Source organism: Acinonyx jubatus, chromosome D2 (genome assembly GCF_027475565.1).
Source record: "Acinonyx jubatus isolate Ajub_Pintada_27869175 chromosome D2, VMU_Ajub_asm_v1.0, whole genome shotgun sequence".
NCBI lineage: Eukaryota > Metazoa > Chordata > Mammalia > Carnivora > Felidae > Acinonyx > Acinonyx jubatus.
In genome coordinates, this window is record NC_069393.1 from 37,893,283 (window position 1) to 37,906,238 (window position 12,956).

General features: G+C 56.5%; 1 protein-coding gene across 8 annotated transcripts in view; it reads left to right on the top strand.

Moving 5' to 3' along the window:
* Positions 1-12,956, top strand: part of ZMIZ1 (zinc finger MIZ-type containing 1) — a 229,593-nt gene that overhangs the window by 3,041 nt on the left and 213,596 nt on the right. The window lies entirely within an intron of this gene.

Here is a 12,956-nt window from a genome sequence, read left to right on the forward strand (position 1 = left end):
AAACGGGTTTTGGGTTGGGGTTTGGAGGCACTCAGGGTATGGCTCACAGAGAAGAGTCAGGGGTAAGAAATTGCTGGACTTCTGGGAAGCTTTGATAACTAGCCCCGTCTTTGCAGAGAAGGATTTCTGGCTTCTTTGTGGGGACAATATGTCCCTTTTTCCTCCCAAGGAAAGAAGGGAGGAGGATCCTTGTTCCTTTCACAGCCAGGAACAAAGTGAAGAAAGGTCCAGAGACTGTGGGGTTTGGCCACAGGACCACAGTTCCTCACACACACACACACACACACACACACACGCCCCTAGCAACAGTTACACATTATCTCCATACCTGGCCCCCAGAGATGTGCCCTCACATAGGACAGGTGTCCACCAGTGACTCATCCTGGAAAAAGTTGCAGAGGGAAGGCTCCCACTGAGCAGAGCTGCGCATTTACTGTTTCCCTGATTGACAGAGATGGGGGGTAGATAAGGAAGGAAGGCACTCTGAGGCCTACTGTGTCCTGGGAGTTGTGTCACAAGAGTGCCCATGTGTGAAGCCACGGATACTGAATTCTCAGGCCTTGGCCAGTGTCCAACACGCAGCCGTGACCCTCGCCTCGGGGTGAGGCATTGCTGTAAGAAATTTGGGCATCAACAAGTTAATTTCCGGAAGTTTCTCTGGGCACTCTGTCACGGAACCAGGAAGCAGGGCCTGCCGGGTTGTGACTGGGTCCCCTACGTTTTCATTCATAACTTTGCTCCTGAGGGCTTTTGCCGGGCTCCTATCACCGCCTCATCTTTATGAGGTTCCTTGGGTTTTGTGTGGACAACAAAGGCCGGGCTGCAGTAATTACCCTGGACCCTGCTGCAGCCTTGCCTGGTGGCTTGCTCTGACCTCTCAGCAGGACACGGTGGCCTCTGTCCACGCCCTCTGAGAGGGAAGCTCTTTGTCCCTAGAGCCCCTGACTGTGGGGGGAGGCAGAGCCTGCCTGGGCTGTAAACTCTAGGGGTGATTCTGAGGTTGGGTCTTGCCCTCAGGGAGGATGAAGAGAGGCTGAGAAAGCCAGTCCCAGCCACAGGCTCTGGAGAGAGACCCTAGAAGACCCTTGGTGCGGTCTTCCCAGTGCCTGAGGAGATGGGGGGAAGAGGTGTCAAGAGGCTGGCTGCTTTGGGCCAGTAGCTTCACTGCTGGCACTCAGTCTTCTAATCTGTAAAATGGGTTCAAAGGCAGGAGCGCTCTGATCCCCCTGGGTTGCTATGAGGATGAGACAGATGTGAGCATTAGAGCCCTTGGCATGTGTCTTCTGAAGTCCTGGCAGGCTCTGGGTGCAGAATGGGACACAAAGGTGTTGCATTGGAGGTGCTGGAAGCATTTTCTAGAAGCCGCTTCCCCAGGCCTACTTCCCTGGAAGCTTATTATCCAGTCTCGGCTTGCATGCATGCCCCCTGTGACAGGGCGCTTACCACCTCTGGACAGCTGCTGCCTTCAGTGGACAGCTATGTTAACGTGCTCTGCTACATGGCATGCTTTCTGGAAAGCAACCCCTCCTGACCTTCACTTTGGGCTTGAGGTGCTGGGGGTCCTCCAGACCACAGACTCATTCCTTCCTGGAAGATCACAGATTCAGGACCATACTGATGGCGCTGGGGAGTGGGGTCGGGGCAGGGGCCCAGACTGGTGCCACAGACATGTCCTCAGGGTCCCACAGTGTGAGGATTGTGATCTGTGGGGGACCCAGAAATGTGTAAGACGGTTCCTGCTCCTTAGGAGCTTGTAGCCAGTAAGGCCAGGAAGATCAGTCCAAATAAATAATTAACCGCTACCAGCTGGCTGCCTGCCACAGGGCGCATGACAGCAATAACCACAGCCCCTCGCCTTTGTGTATGGCACTTGGTGGATTTAGAAGCACTCTCCAAATTTACTGAACTCCAACAACAACAGTGGAAGCTAGCTTCTATTTGGAATTACCGCCACTTAACAGAGACGAAAACCGAGTTGCGGAGAGGTAAAGCGACCTGTAGCTAAGCTGGGACTCAGCCCCGGGCCTCAGAGATGCCTGCACGGCTGCCACCTTCCCAGCCCACCCACCAGGCAGGGACACGGGCGCAGAAGTCAGTGTGACCGCCGCAGAATGGGGCCTAGGGAGCTGAAGTTAAGGAGGAGAAGCCATATATAGGCAGGGTCACGGATGGGCCTACCTGTGTCCACCCCCACCCCTACTGCCCCCCCCCCCTTTTGGCGGACGCAGCCCGTGCCCCCAGCGGCTGGGCTCCTTTCCTTTGGCATCGTGTCTTAACAGCCGGAGCTTGCTCTGAACCCCAAACGCTGCCACTTCTGCTGGGGCCCACGTGTCTGTGCGTGGGGCTTCAACCCCATCCCTGGCCCTAGAGCAGGAAGCAGAGATGTTTCCAGGCCCCAGGTCCCTGGGCGGCCCAAGGCTCTTCCCTGGGCTGTGATGGTTTCTATAGATACAGACGTTGACTCAGCCTGCCCCTCCTCTGGCTGAGTCAGTCCCCAGGCTGTGTGGGGTGGCCGCCCTGTGGGGGCTCTTGGGTTCCTTCTACCCCCTGACACGGCCCGCCTGCTGCCCACGCCCCCGTGCCTGGTTCTCTGGGGCTCGTGTGCCTGCCGCCCCAGGACGAGGCTGCGGCTGGTGGGGTGCAGAGCAGGGAGCAGCCAGGCAAGCTGAGCTGGCGCCTCCCCAGGAAGCCTGGCCCAGCCTGGCACACCTGTACAGGTAATGACTGTAGCCTGGGAGGGCCTTGGGTCCCGCCTGTCAGGCCCAGCTGCTGGGGTTACTGCAGGATCATGCTGGGGGAGGCCGGGGTGTCTGAGCTAATTAGATTTCTTAGATTTCAATGCTCCCCTAATCCTGTTAGCCTGGCTGTAATTGTAACCACTTGAAGGTTTCAGCCGTGGCAGGCTGTTGAGGACAGACGGTGTGGGGACTCCCCTCTGCCCTAGCCCCAGCCTTAGACAGGCAGCTGGGGACTGGGGACTCCTTTTCCAGTTCTCCAGGGGCGGGGGCCTGGGTGATGGTAGGTGTTAGTTATGCTTTTCTGCAGAATCTCAGCACCACGGAGTATCCGAGCAGGCATGGCCCTGAAGGATCGTCTGGCTCAAACCCTTCACTCTATAGATGGGGAAACAGAATTCTGCAGAGGGGCAGGGACCAGCCCGGGGCCTCAATGGCTGGTAGTGGCAGAGTGCCTGGGTCTTGTGGTCTGGCTTTGTGATCTTTGTCCCTGGAGACTTCAAGACAGGTCTGGAATTGTACTGTACACGGCTCATGAACCCTCCAGAGAAGTCGATCCCAAAGATAGGGGCTAGGGGGGGTTTCACTTGTCCCCAAAGCCTGCTCCCCAGTTGGCATTACCTGCCCCCCAGTTGGGGGGGCCATGTGGGTCACCTAGTCTGACCATTAACCCCCCAACACACACACACACACACACACACACACACACACACACACACACACGCACGCATGGGTCTGCATGCCTACATACATATATGCTGCTACCTCTGATGGCCAGGGCTGCTGCTGAGGCCTCAGGCCTGCCTTTCCTAGGGCTCTCAGACATGGGGGCTTTCTCTCTTCCTCCCCTGTCCCAGATTCTTGATCTCTTGGAGGATCCAATTCAATGCAGATTATTGGGTGGGGGGAGCGGTGTTAGAGTACAATCTCTTTGTACTTTCAAAGGCTCTTGCAAAAAAAAAATTTTTTTTGGTGTCTGGTTTAAATGGAAACTGCACCCCCTCCCTACCTTTCTCCTGCCCTTCCCCCATTCGCATTACCCACAACTTCATTCGTCCACCCACAGAGGTTGGTGCTTGGGGGGAGTTGGGGGTGGGGGTGGCTATGATGCCTTCAGAACCCCTACCCGGGAGGTTCCCACCCAGCAGTCCCATCCTGTCCTCCACTTTGCTCTGAAGCAGCAGGGAGAGGTATTTGAAACCCTCCTGCCATTCTGGAAGCTCCCTGGCTCTGTGTTTTGCACCCCTGAGCACGTAGTAGAGACCTGAGGGGCCATATGGGTCCCATTCCTTTTCTAGCCCAGGAAGCTCAACTGTGGAAAGAAAGAATTGGCTGTATCCAAGGGCAGCAGTGAATTAGTGACACAGCCAGGCCTGGAACCCTGTCTGTCCAGCCCATTAGCTCATTAAACATTTGAGCATCTACTGTTGGCTGGGCACAGCCCCGTGAGCCATGCTTCGGAGCTCATCAATAAATGCTGTTCCATCTTTCATTGGGAAGGGCCCAGATGAGCCTGGGGAGGACAGGGTCCGTTTCTGAGAGCTCTTGGGGTAAGGAATAAGGAAGGGGCTTTTCCACGGGACTCCCAGATCCTACACAGCTGGAAGGGGATGGGCATTAGCATTCCAACCCAGCAGCGTGTTTCTTAAAAGGTAACCGTAGGCTGGTTTTAGCGTAGATTTGAGGGAAATAAAATAGAAAGTCTCTAGGGAGGATGCAAAGTTTCTCCTCTGCCCAAGCCTATTTAGTCCAAGAAGATGAGTGGCTCCCTCCATCTGTCCCCCACCCCACCCCCACCCCCCAGCCCTCCTAGCGCTGACTTTTGTCCTTTGAGGGCTAATGGCCTGCTGCCTTGTTCCTGCTAACACTTCCTCTGCAGATGGGGAAGCAGGGAAGGAGCCCTCTCCCTCCACCCTGGGAGTCACCTGCATCGGGCCCTGGTGAGAGCACATGAGGAAGAGCCGGCAGGCTCAGGACAGGAGAGGAAATGCCACGTGCCCCGACCTCACCCTGTCCACAGGCACTTACCTAAACCCCCACCCTGCTCCCGGGTGGACCTTGGCCAAAGGCCGGGAAAGCTGGCACATAGCTGTGACCAGCCAGCCCTCTGGCTGAGGGACAGATAGGGCAGAGAGACCTCTGGGAAGGGTCCTGAAACCCTTCCTTGGCGTTTTCAAGTGGGGAGGGCTTTTCGAGGGTCTCCGTCCAACCTTCTTATTTGGCAGGTGAGGAGACCCAAAGCCCAGAGAGGTGAAGGGACTGGCCTCAGGTCACACAGCAAGCTGGCTCCCCTACATCAGGGAGGCCGAGTCGTCTGGGTAGGGAGGGGTGGCATTTTCTATTGCTGTCATGTTTTGGTGCTCCTGCTGTTGTTTACATCTTTATAAAAATTTCCCAGGGGTGCCCGGGTGGCTCAGTCAGTTAAGCATCCGACTTCCACTCAGGTCATGATCTCGCGGCTCGTGAGTTCGAACCCTGCGTCGGGCTCTGTGCTGACAGCTCAGAGCCTAGAGCCTGCTTCCGATTCTGTGCCTCTCTCTGTCTCTCTCTCTCTCTGTCTCTCTCTCTCTGCCCCTCCCCTGCTCACTCTCTGTCTCTTTCTCTCTCTTTCTCAAAAATAAACATGAAACAAACAAAAAAACTTCCCAAAGTCTACCAGAAACATCGTAATAGCCAGTATCGCTTGAGCAACTAATTTGTTTTCGGCTCTCCTCAGACTGCCTGCATTCGTTTTTCAGCTCTACCCTTTATGGCACCCATGACTGTGGGCAGGTTATGTTTAACTTTTCCAACTTTGGTCTTCATGTCGGCAAAACAGGCTTCTCAATAGTATAAAAGTAACATACTGCCTTCCCCATAGGCTGAGAAGATGGAGTGCACCTGACACATAGTAAGTGCTCAAGAAACAGTAGCCTCGGGCGCCTGCGTGACTCAGTCTGTTAAGCATCGGACTTCGGCTCAGGTCATGATCTCACTGTCCCAGAGTTTGGGCGCCACATCAGCTGTGCTGACAGCTCAGAGCCTGGAGCCTGCTTCGTGTTCTGTGTCTCCCTCTCTCTCTGCCCCTCCCCTGCTCACACGCTATCTCTTTCTCTCTCTCAAAAATAAATAAACATTTCTTAAAAATTAAAAAAAAAAAAAAAGAAACAGTAACCTCAGTCATTGTCATAACCATGGCTCCCACCACGCCCGGCATAGCTATGAGTGTCGTGTGGCCTCCAACTTACAGACGACGAGACTCCAGTCAGATGGATGGCTCAATGCCACCCGGTACCTCAGGACCAATCACAGCTGGACCTGGGTCCCAGACTTCCTGACCCTCAGCCTCCTGCCATCATCCGCAGTCTCCCCTGTGTAGCAGGAAGGGCTGGCAGGTCATTGCTGGCATTTAATTGAGTACATTTTAATTCAACGTAGCAGGAAGGCCTGGTCCCCTTGCCGGGGCCAGGGTGTGGAGACTTACTAAGACGGAGACTTACGTCTGGGTTCCGACCCGAAAACCTCTCTCTCCTCCCCTGCAAGTGGAGGCTAGTGGTGATGCCACCTCCCTCCAGGTTTCTTGCCGTGTGAAGAGGAGAGCAGGACAGACTGGGCCTTGTCAATCATGGTAACTGACTGTGGGACCTCAGCCAGTAGCAGACCCCTCTGGGCCTCAGTTTCCCCACCTGAAAATCATGAGCTGGGACCACATCAGCATTCCCCCGTGTGGGCTCTCAGGACCCCCAATCCATAAAAGGAAGGACAGCAGGGCACAGCCTCCCTCTCCTGGGACCCTGTCCCCCCTTTTGGCCTCATTCAGCAGGTTCCCAAACTGTAGGACCCTCTTCCCACCTCCCTTTTTTATGCACAATAGGTGTCGAAGCTACCAGTGCCAGTCTTGGGAAATGCCAGGCTGCACGGTCACCTCCCACTCTGGTGTCAACGGCTCGGTCCCCTGGTTGGTTTCCCTGCTGCAGAACTGCCTTCCCAGAGGGGCCGTGCACAGTGGGGAAGTGGGGGAGTCGAGGGCAGCTTCCATGTGGACGGGATCCGGCCCCCATCCCCAGCCTGCTTTCTTGGCCCGTCCACCTGAGTTCTACTCCTTAAGCCTGCAGCCCTCTGTCACTTTCGCTGGCCTCCTTTTCTTTTATTGTTACCAGACCACAAATCTATGGCTGGGCAGTCCCAAAAGCAAGGCCAGCTTGGCAGAGGCGTGGGACCTCTGCCATGTCCCTAGAGATGGGCCTCAAAGACACGCCGGCTGTTAGGGCAGGAAGAGCCTTGAACTCCGCCCGCGGGGGCCAGGCACCCCCGAACCCGTGTGCGCACCTCTGCAAGGTGCACGTATTTTTTGCAAGTGCGCGTATTTTTCTGGAGCGATGGTCCACGGCTTTATTCAGATCCTTAAGTCAGTGTGGATGCCCGAGAGCCGTGTAACAAACAAGGCCTTCATCCAAGGGTCTAAAATAACCCTGGGCCCTGAGTGGAACAGGACCGCTGCATTGTCTTTCCCCACCTGCTGTCCGCAGACCCTTCCATTCCAACTCCTTGGTGTCAACCACCCTAGCCGTGGGGGCATCTGGGCTTCTGACACCTGCTTCCGATCCAGCTTGACATTGTATGGGTGAGGAAACCAAGACCAAGGGAGGGCAGGGGACCCGCCCAAGGTCACCAACAGGACATAAGACCCGGTACAGGGGCTGGGGTGGCCCCAGGGGACGGCCTCCTGTGCTGGCTGACCTCACTGATGACACCATTTGGTCTTGCCCTCTGTGAGTGCCTCTGTGAGGTGTACCAGGATTTTGGGATTCGTTGTCCCCAGAAAGCTAGGGACTGGGTGAAGGGTGAAAGTGCCCACTGCCCCTGCCACTGCCTCTTCTAGGAAGGCTGGGCAAGACCGGTTTAGGGCATACTTCCTCTGGCTCAGGAGGCCAGGTTCACCCCAGCTGTCTGCACTGCCTACTTATCCCGCTGTCTTGGGTTAATGTTTTCTCTTCAAGGGCCGTGGGGCTCGCTGGTATTTACGTACGGAGAAGCACTCTATATTTTCAGGGCACCTTGCTGGTATGAATTCTAACCGCTGTTGGTGGGGAGAGGCAGCCCGCGGCCCCGGGGAGGGCTCGAGGCCGAGTTGGGCTCCCATGCAGGCAAGCCCACCGCGTGACCACAGATGAGTCACTCTGCCTCCCTGGCTCACAGCCCTCGTGTCCCTGACTTCCTGGGACCCTGGGGGGTGGCCTGTGTGGCTGGCGGTGAGCACGTCGGGGGACTCCTTGGCCTTCCACCTCCCTACCTGAATTGCTCAGCCCTCCTGAGCTCCGGGACCCCTTCGTGCATCCCATCCTGGAAAAACAGAGGACATCTCAGGTGTGATTTCTTGCCTGGTGTTGGGTGATGGGGCCGTGGCTGAGAAAGGAGCTTGCTCGAAGCTGTGAGTTCAGCACTGATTTATCTTCTGCAGGAGGACAGCTTTCTGATCCTTTCAGCTCAGCCTGGGCTGACGGCATCAGTTTGACATGTGTCCTTCAGCTGCAGGGCTGATCCCTTTAGGCAGAAGGAGCGGAGCCGCTTTGGGGTTTCGAACCCTTGAAGGCCCCAGGATTCTCGGAGCTGTCTGCCTGGTGGCTGGTGCCCTCCTAGCGGGCTCCCCAGAGGCAGCCGGGCCAGTGCCTCCTTCGCCTCCCCTGACAAGGGCTCCAGACGCTACTATACTGGTATTCTTGGGGCCTTGCATCCTCAAGACTTCAGGGAGCTTGGCAGCCACCTCGTCTGATAACCTGTCACACAGATGCCACCCCCGCAGCATCCCCACAGAGCACCTTCTGGTGTGGGCTTGCACACCTCCAGGGGCAGGCTGCTCCTTGACTCTCAGCGGCTCCCTTCACCTAGGAAGCTCTATCTTATGTGGAAGGACGCCTCCTCCCAGGACCCAGTGCTCATCTCTGGACCACACAGAATAGGGTGAACTCAGTTCTTGGGAACTCCCTCCCATATGCTACGTCAGAGATCTCGCCTCTCTAGGCTGAGTCCAAGGCTGGAGTGGGCAGAGTGGGCTTCCTGGAAGAGGTAGCCTCCTGTTCCCCGGGCCTCCTCATTATCCGTGTCGCTGTTTAAGAGCCTGGGCTGCTTGGAGACCTCAGGCCTGACCTGGAAATGGTCTGACGCAGGTCATGAGACATGGAAATAGGCTGGGGAGGCCCCAGCAGTGGCTCCTTGGGGTCTGAGGGAGAGAAGGTGGCCTGGCAGCAGCTCTTCAAGCAGGGTCAGGCAGGCCACATGATTCCAGAAGCGTGTCTATCTTGTAGTCTCTCCTGGCACGCTCGCCTCCCACGGAGCCTGGGAGAGTAGCTGGAGGAGGGGTGGTGGCTATGAGAAAGGGTCCCCTTCCTGCCCCCACCTGCCTTCTTACTGAGTCCCGGTCTGCCCAGCTCTGCTCCCTGCTGCTGTCAGGGAACATTCTGCCTAAGTGTCCTGACGCCCCAGAGACCTGGCGTGGCAGAGGGCCCTGGATTTGGAGTCAGAACTCCCGGCACGGCCTCCTACCGACGGTCTCCCCTGGGGCTGTCCCAAGAGTCAGAGGGGAGGGCCGGCGTTTCGCATGCTGTACCGTGTCACAGCATCAGGGAGCGTGATGTTTTGTTACCGTGTGTGGGGACGATAACGTCAGCACAGAAAGGCCCCGGAGATCATCCAGGCCAACCCTCTCATTTAGCTGCTGAGTCTGACCCCAGAGGGGACAGAGGCCTCCCCAAGGTCACAGGGCAAGTTCGTGGCAGAGCTAAAGCAAAACTCCAGGCGTCCTGCCCATCAGCCAGTTCCTGCCCCCTGTCCCTGTCACTTGACAGAAACCCTTGCTAGAGACACACAGGGGGAGATCCCTCCATGGCTGTGGCATCTGGCTTGCCTGGGACTTACCGTCTTCGTCTCACAAAGCTCCTGGGCCTTATGTCTCTGGCCGTGCCCACCAGAACCGCTGGCCCTGGGGGCAAGCAGGTGTTCCCTGGGACCTCCATGAGACAACCGGCTCCCCCAGCCTGGCACCCCTGCCTGGGGCTGCTGCCCTGTAACAGGGCGCTTGCCTTGACTTCCTGCCTTAGACAGGGCTACTTTGCACCCTGCCGGCTGTTACCTTGGGTGGAAATAGAGTCTCCAGAAGCCCACCCGAGACCCCTCACCTAGGTATCTGACCCAGCTGGCTGCAAGATGTCACCCTGGCCTGGGACACATGGCTTGAATGTGTGGCTCTAGTTTCAACCTGGTGTGACCCCCCCCCCAAACCCCCCATGGCTCTGAAAACCCAAAGACGCCCAGACTGTTGGAACAGGAGGGACCTGGGCAACCAACTTATCTCATCCCCTTCTCATTCCCATTTCTCAGATTAGGGAGGTGAGGCTCAGAGAAGGAAGGAAGCTAGCTGCAAAATCAGCAAGATACTAACTCCTTCCCTGCCCCCGGCCAACCTGGCCTCCTTCCATCTCCTGCCTCCCCGAGGCTGAGTCCTGAGGCTGCCCGGGCCAAGAGTGTCTGGAATAGGGACACTGGTAATAGTAACTGCTGCTTTTCCTGCAGGGTGCTTCCAGGCCCTTGGGCCAGGCCCTGCCTCCCTGCCAGACCTGGGGAGCCAGTGCACCTGGGAGGGGGGGTGGGGAGGGAGCACATGGTTCCTGCTGGTGGGTTCCTGCCGGCCTGAGAGTAAGGTTTCCTGGCTCCTCTGGAGCCCCCAGCCCCTGGGAGAGCAGAGCCTGGGATCCTTCTGTGCCTCCCCTTGCCCAGCCCCCCAAGAAAGATTACTTATTCATTCATCAAGTTTGTTGAACACCTACTATATGCCAGGCACTGTTCCAGGCCCTGGGGATACCGTGGTGAACTTGACAGAGGCCTTGCTTACATTGTTATAGGTGAGACAGTGAGTCAACAATTTCACGTATGCTGTCATTCTGAGCTATAAGAAATATTTTGACGAAGAACAGATCAGGATAAGGTGATGTGAGGAAATGGGGGGGGGGGATTGGGCTTCTTTAGATGGAGTGATCACGGAAGGCTTCTCTGAAGAGGTCACATTTGAGCAGATGCCTCAGGGAGGCAAGAGAGTGAACCCCATGGACATTTGGGAGAAGGGCATGCCAGACAGCGGGAGAAGCACGTGCAAAGGCCTGGTGGCAGGAGTGTGTTTGGCATGATCTAAGAAAGGCAGGGAGGCCAGTGCGGGCATATGGTGCGGGAGAAGGTGGAGGATAAGAGAGGAAGTTAACGAGGTGGTCAGGGAGTTGTCACAGGAGGCCTTTTGGAACATAGGAAGGGCTTCTGACTTCATGCTCAATAATTCGGAAGCCACTGGAGGATTTTAATTAAAGGACCGAGACTATCTGATATGCTCTCTAAGAGGATCCCTCTGGCTAGGTGAGCCAAGAATAAACTATAGGGGACAAGGGTGGAAATGAGGAGACCAGCTGGGCGACTTTTACAGTGACCCAGGTGTGGATGCTGCTGGCTTAGACCAGAGCGGTCAGTGGAGGTAGTGAGACAAGGTCAGGTCCTGGATGTATTTGGAAGGTTGACCAAGGTCATGCCCAGAGGCCCATTGGGAATGCCTGCCCCTCCTCCACAAAGCGGACTGAGTGGCTGAGGCTGGACAGCTGGCTGAGGGCTCCAAGTCCTGTGCCTCTAAGTACTTTTCCTTTTATGCTGTCACCTCTCCTGGACCATAAACTACTCCTCCATAAGGAGTCCATTTAACAGGAGGAAGAGTAGAGGCGTGGCGAGGTTTTCCGTGCACCCTAGTCGGCACTGTAATTTCGCCATTCATCATCGGCTCTCCATTCTTTTCCATTCATCTGCTACACTTTTGTGTCCTCTGCTCTGTGCACTGCCACTTTGTAACACGACGTCACCCTCAAGTGCTGTGGCCAGGGCCTGTGTCAGTTCCTCCACCCCCACAATTCTATCTGAAGAACTCCTACGTATCCTTAAGAGCCCAGCTCAAAAGCTGCACCTCTGAACTCCCTTCCCCGACACTCTCGGACCCCGGGGATTTCTTCCTCCACTGAAATTTCTCCTGTTCCTCTCCCTGCTGCACTCGATTGCCTGCGACCAACCGCCATTGGGGCTGGGGCTGTGCTTCCCTTCACACCCCCTCTTTCCGCTCTGTGTCCTCACAGCCTGGCCCGGGGCCGGCACAGAGGAGGGAACAAAAACAGTTCAGTGTATTCCTGGAGCAGAAGCTAGTTGCTATGGAGACAAGGAAGTGTTGCAACTTCCCTGACTTTTGAGGTTGGGGTCACAGAGGGCAGCTGTGTTTTGGTCCCCTGGGATCAACCCAGGATGACCATTCTAGGGTTCTTATGGACCCAGAGTCACCTCAGGCGGGTCCTTTCCCATCCCTGGGCCTCAGTTTACCCATCAGTAGCATGGGAGCATGGGGGTTGCTTGAATCTCGAAGGCCATTTCTGACGTTCCATATCCCTGTGCCTTCAGTCCTGCCACATAACTACAGGCGGGCCCTTTGGGGCCCCTCTTTGGGCCTCAGTCTCCCCATTGGGTTCACCTCTCTCCTCTAAAAAGTTACCTGCCTGAGTCAGACACTTCCAGAATCCCAGAGTTTCAGCAGCCAGGTGGCCTTTGATAACTAAACCTGGGACTCTTGTGACCTGCAGAGGCACAAAGAGGGAAGTCTTGTTTCCGGGGTGGCAGCAGGGGGAGCAGGAAGGTGGGTGGTAGGGGAGAGGCCAGGCCAGCTCACTCCGGTCTGAACCTGTGCAGGCCCTGGTCTCCTTCCCTCACCTTGAAAGCGGCCAGAGCCAGTGTGCGACAGGTGGGCCTTGCTTCGGCTGAAAGCTGTGCCCTCCGCATTCTAGTGTGAGCAGAGGGCTGGAGTGGCCCCAGAAGCTGCCCACAGTGGCGGGGTGGAGTGGGTGGGCAGTGCCTTCTTGCCATGTCTCCTCTCTCTCCTTTGCTCACCCTGGTAGCATCCCCGCCCCAGCCCCAACACCTGCCTGGCACTTCGGAGTGGTTCAGACTTCCCCATTAGGCCCAGAAAGGGAGTGACCTGGGATGAGAGGGCCTCTGGGCTCTCTGGACCTGCTTGCTCATCCGTAAAATGGGTGGCGAGTGCTCACCTCCCAAGGGCTGCCAGGAGGGGAGACTGAGGAAGGCAGTTTGTGCCTAATAAAAACACTGGATAGGATTGCCAGCTGGAGGCAGGCACAGGCCTCAGCCAGAGGGACGCCCCTTTGAACATCGTTT